Source organism: Henckelia pumila, chromosome 4 (genome assembly GCF_033568475.1).
Source record: "Henckelia pumila isolate YLH828 chromosome 4, ASM3356847v2, whole genome shotgun sequence".
In the NCBI taxonomy this organism is placed as follows: Eukaryota; Viridiplantae; Streptophyta; class Magnoliopsida; order Lamiales; family Gesneriaceae; genus Henckelia; species Henckelia pumila.
This window is the reverse complement of record NC_133123.1, coordinates 87892622-87898068: the sequence shown is the minus strand read 5'-3', so window position 1 is coordinate 87898068 and position 5447 is coordinate 87892622. Positions and strand designations below refer to the sequence as shown.

Genomic DNA, 5447 nt, shown 5'->3' with positions numbered 1-5447 from the left:
AAAATATAAGATTGACCAAAGGAGATGGGAAACGGACCCATAAAATCAATACCCCAAAAATCAAACAATTCAACTTCTAAAATATTTGTAAGGGGTAATTCATGACGCCTAGATATGTTTCCCATCCTTTGACATCTATCACATGATTTTACCAAGGTATAACTATTTTTGAATAAAGTTGGCCAATAAAAACCAGACTGAAGTACCATGGCGGCTGTCCGTGAGGCTCCTAAGTGACCTTCATACGGTGCAGAATGACATTGTTCCAAAATTTCTTTTGCTTCAGCTTCGTCTACACGTCTCCTTATCACTTGGTCCGAACACTTCTTGTACACTAAAGGATCATCCCACAAATAAAATTTTGCATCATGGAAAAATTTCTTCCTTTGCTGATAATTAATATCTGGAGGAAAACCACAAGAAAGAAAATTTTCAAAATCAGCAAACCAAGGAAGTTTAGAATTGACCTCAAAAAGAAGCTCATCAGGATATTGTTCCTTGATGAGTTCATGTTCAACTTTTACTTCCAACTCCAAACAAGACAGATAATCCACCACTAAATTCTCGCTTCCTTTCTTATCTCTAATTTCAAAGTCAAACTCTTGTAGCAAGAGTATCCACTGAATTAATCTTGGCTTGACATCCTTCTTCGAAAATAGATAGTGAATTGCTGCATGGTCAGTATAAACAATTACTTTTGAGCCAATGAGATATGACCTAAATTTATCAAATGAGAACACCATAGCCAACATCTCTTTTTCAGTAGTAATGTAATTCTGTTGGGCTCCGTCAAGAGTGCGGCTGGTATAGTAAATTTCCCAAAACATCTTGTCTCTTCTTTGCCCCAAAACTGCTCCTACTGCATAATCACTGGCATCACACATCACTTCAAACGGCTCTTTCCAGTCAAGAACAATCATAATAGGCGCATAAATTAATGCCTCCTTAATTTTTGTAAACACCTGCAAATACACATCATCAAAAATAAAAGATGTATCTTTTTCTAATGAATTACTTAAAGGCTTAGTAATCTTAGAAAAATCTCTAATAAAGAGACGTTAGAACCCGGCGTGTCCCAAGAAACTTTTAATGGCTTTCACATTATTTGGCGGTTGAAGCTTTTTAATCGCAACCACTTTTGATCGATCCACCTCAAGCCCATTAGATGACACTTTATGCCAAAGTACAATGCCCTCTTGAACCATGAAGTGACATTTTTCCTAGTTAAGCACTAAATTCTTTTCTTGACAGCGCTGCAAAACAAGGGTCAGATTGTGCAAACAATGATCAAATGAGGAACTAAACACAAAAAAATCATCCATAAAAATTTCCATAACTTCCTCCACCATGTCCGAAAAAATTTCCATCATGCACCGCTGAAAATTAGCCGGTGCATTACACAAACCAAATGGAATTCTCTTAAAAGCATAAGTACCATAGGGACATGTGAAAGTCGTTTTCTCTTGATCATCTGGCGCTATAACAATTTGATTTTAACCAAAATAACTATTTAAAAAAAGGTAATGTTGGTAACCAGCCAACCGATCAAGCATTTGATCAATAAAAGGCAGAGGAAAATGATGTTTTCTAGTAACTTTATTCAACCTTCAATAATCAATGCAAACTCTCCAACCAGTGACACTATGAGTCGAGATCAACTCGTTTTTCTCATTTTTAACCACAGTCATACCTCATTTTTTGGCACAACCTATACTGGCGTCACCCAAGAACTGTTAGAAATAGCATAAATAATACCAGCATTCAATAATTTCAACACCTTAGCTTTCACCACTTCTTTCACCGCAGGATTTAACCTCCTTTGATGATCAACATATGGACTATATGACTCCTCCATTAAAATTTTATGCATGCAAATATTGGGACTAATTTCCTTGATATCAGAGATTGATCAACCCAAAGTAGATTTAAATTTTCTCAAAACCCTTAAAAATTTATCTTTTTCATCAGGAGTAAGATAGGGTGAAATAATTATCGAGTAATTCAAATTTTCTCCCAAAAATGCATAGCATAAGTGACCTGGAAAATCTTTCAATTCAGGAGTAGGACTTGGTACCTCTTTGATTGGCTCCTCAAAAAATTCTTCAATTTTTTCTTGGCTCTCCTTTTCCATTGAAAAACAATTCATGAGCAAGAATTTTCTCTCTAAGTTCCCAATCATCACCACTGGGTTATAGAATTTATTAAAAACCTCGCCAATGCATCCTCCAACTCTATTCCTGCACCAAAATTATTCTTATAAGAATTAAATAAATCAATGCGATTACAAGAATGTACCTCATCTTGGTATTTAACGGTCTTATAAATATTGAACGTGACCGCATCACCACCAACTCGTAGAGTTAATTCACCCTCCTGCACATCAGTTAAAGCTCTGTCAGTCGCCAAGAATGGTCTCCCCAAAATTAGATCTTCTTCCATGTCAAGCACTAAACATTCAACAGGAAAAATACATTTATCTATTTTTACCAGTACAACATCCACAACTCCTCTAGGATAAGTAAGAGAACAGTTAGCCAACTGTAGAGTAATAGTGGTTTGTTTCACCTCGCCAAGCTCCAAAGACCTGAAAATAGACAAAGAAATTAAATTAATACTTGAACCTAAATCACATAATGCCCTATTAACAGTTGTACCACCAATAATACAACTGATAGTATGAGCTTTGATGAATAAAAGAAGAATAGGTAGACATTCTCATAGGTGAAGCAAATAAAACCTATTTTAAGATAAAGAAGATGAAAAAAGAAAACGATAGTGGCTAGGAAAGCTCCGGAGATTCTATGGGAAATTGGAAACGATCTTCTATAATTTCGCACATGAGTGGTGATTTCTTGGTTTCGTCCAGTCATTAATAACTTGATTATTTTTAGATAATAGTAGATAGAAACAACACTTGTAAGGAGTCCTATTAAAACCAAGGAATATAGGCCTGCCTACCATCCACAACAGAATAAATAGAGTTTTCCGAAAAGACTTGCTAGTGGAGGAAGACCTCCTAGGGATAAGAGACATAGGGCTAAGGAGAGAGCCAAGAATTCGATATGAAAAATTTTTGTATTGTTTTTTTTTTCAAAAGAATCGATTATGTATCGAGAGAGTAGTATGAGAGGAATAGTAAAACTCTCTGGATCTTTCAATTTTTGTGGTAGTTTCTTTTGCAGGATGGCGCTGAACTCTTCGGTCAACTTCACTGTCTCAAATTCTTCTAAATTTCTCTTCCTTGCCATCACATCCTTCATGAATTTTGCATAGTGTGGCATCTGCTCCAAAGAATTAGATAATGGAATATTTATATGAATTTTTTTGAAGATGTCAAGAAACTTAGAAAACTTCTCATCCAACGCTTTTTTCTTGAACCGCTGTGGATACGGCAGAACAAATTTTGTCATAGGAAATTTATCAGTCACAACTGCAAACTTGTTGGAATTTTTACTGACAGAATTTTCAGATTCAACCTCAATTTCCTCTCTCGATCCTCATCATCCACTACTTTTGAGTCACCAATCCTAGCTTCTTTACCACTTCTCAAAGTAACAACCTAGCATTGCTCCCTTAGATTAACCTCAGTATTGTAAGGAAACACCCCTATCTGCTGATTATTCAGTGCATTTGCCAATTGACCAATTTGTGTTTCAAGATTTTTCATAGAAGCACTCACGTTGGTCAAGTGCGTGTCCATACTATCAAGCCTATTCCCATTCCTTTTAAATCTTGTGGATGCTTCTGAAATAAAGATACCCACCAAATCTTGCAAAGATGGATTACCATCACCATTCTGATTATTGAACTCCGGTGGAGGATTCAACACATTCTTATTGTTTGCATAGGAAAAATTCTCATTATTACGCCAACTAGGATGATATTGATTGGGTGCAGGATTACCTCTAAAGTTATTGAAATTTCTGTTGTTCACATACTGAGCTTCCTCCACACTCTCAAATCCATCAACAGAATTTACAGCAGTTGCCAGTAATGCCGTTTCAATAGAAACTTGATTCCCTTTGGTCAGCGTAGCCAATTGAGTAGAAATAGTAGTCATCTGAGCAGTCAAGGCAGTAACGCATCAACTTCATGAATTCCAGCAGCAGGTTCCCTTATCACAGATCTCTCACTCGGCCACTAATAAATATTAATAGTCATTTTCTCAAGCATCTCATAGGCCTCCGCAGGAAATTTAGAGAAGATCAAACCTCCAGCAGCAGCATCCACAGAAATTCTAGTCGGCAATTCAAACCATTGTAGAATAATTCAATCTGTTTCCAATCCGGAAAATTATGTGTCGGACACTTCCTTAGAAATTCCTTGTACCGCTCCCATGCTTCATAAAGTAGTTCGTAATCCTGCTGTTTGAAGGTAGTGATCTCAATTTTCGGTTGAGCAGACTTAGCAAGGGGGAAATACTTAGCCAGAAATTTTGAAGCGATGTCAACCCAAGTATTAATACTCCCAAGAGGTAGAGACTACAGCCAACTACGAGCATTGTCCCTAAGAGAAAGTAGTCAGATGGTGTCTTCAGTAACACCATGAATTTTCACTGTGTCAGCAATATCTTGAAAAGTGAGCAGGTGCAAATTCGAATCTTCAGTAGCTGCACCCATAAACTGATTTTTCTGCACCATATTGATCAAAGCTGGCTTCAATTCAAAATTATTTGATGTGATATTCTGCCAAATAATTCCAAAAAAATGATTATTGATCACTGGTCTAAAGTGATACATGATTGGAACCGAAACTTTATTGTCAATTTTTTCTCTTTCTTCAGTCATTAGTTGCAACTCTTCTCGTCTAGCTTTCCTCAAGGCTTTAGCATTTTTCTCAATTTCCGGATCAAAAAGCAGCTAGTTGTAACTTTGGCTTTTTTGCATAAACTTCATAAACAAAGAGAAAAAAAATTAAGTTAGAACCAACAAAATAAAATAAAATGCTCTAAATCAAAATTAAGACTAATTAGCACAATTTAATATAAATCAAATAAAATTCATTCCCCGGCAACGACGCCAAAAACTTGTTGCGTGTTTTTCACTCGCAACCGTACGGTGTCAAGTCTTAATATAGAAACTGAATCCATGTCGATCCCATAGAGAATGAATAAAATGATATTATATCAAATATTTACAACTAATAAAATCTTAATCCTATGTAGTGCTACGAAAATGATTTTATTTTAATAAAACTAAAAATTTCAAGAATTAAAAATTAAATAACCACGATTCCACAATATGAAAATTTAATAAGAGATGAATACTAGAGGTTCGACTTCACTTGACCTTCCACCACAATTTATTTATAATGATTGTTTAGTTATAAATTCTTCTAATTTATTAGCCAAGAATCCATATTATTTTCTACTACCTCTCTCGAGTGTCAAGCAAACTCTCTATCTAAGTTCAACTATTAAATCTGGTAAATGGCACAATTATTTTTGT

General features: G+C 35.5%; 1 non-coding gene across 1 annotated transcript; it reads left to right on the top strand.

The window, feature by feature from the left end:
- Nucleotides 1–4290: 4290 nt before the first annotated feature.
- Nucleotides 4291–4396, top strand: LOC140870141 (small nucleolar RNA R71). Its single transcript, XR_012147118.1, has one exon. It is a non-coding gene; the product is annotated as a small nucleolar RNA R71 (small nucleolar RNA).
- The last annotated feature ends 1051 nt before the right edge of the window (nt 4397–5447 follow it).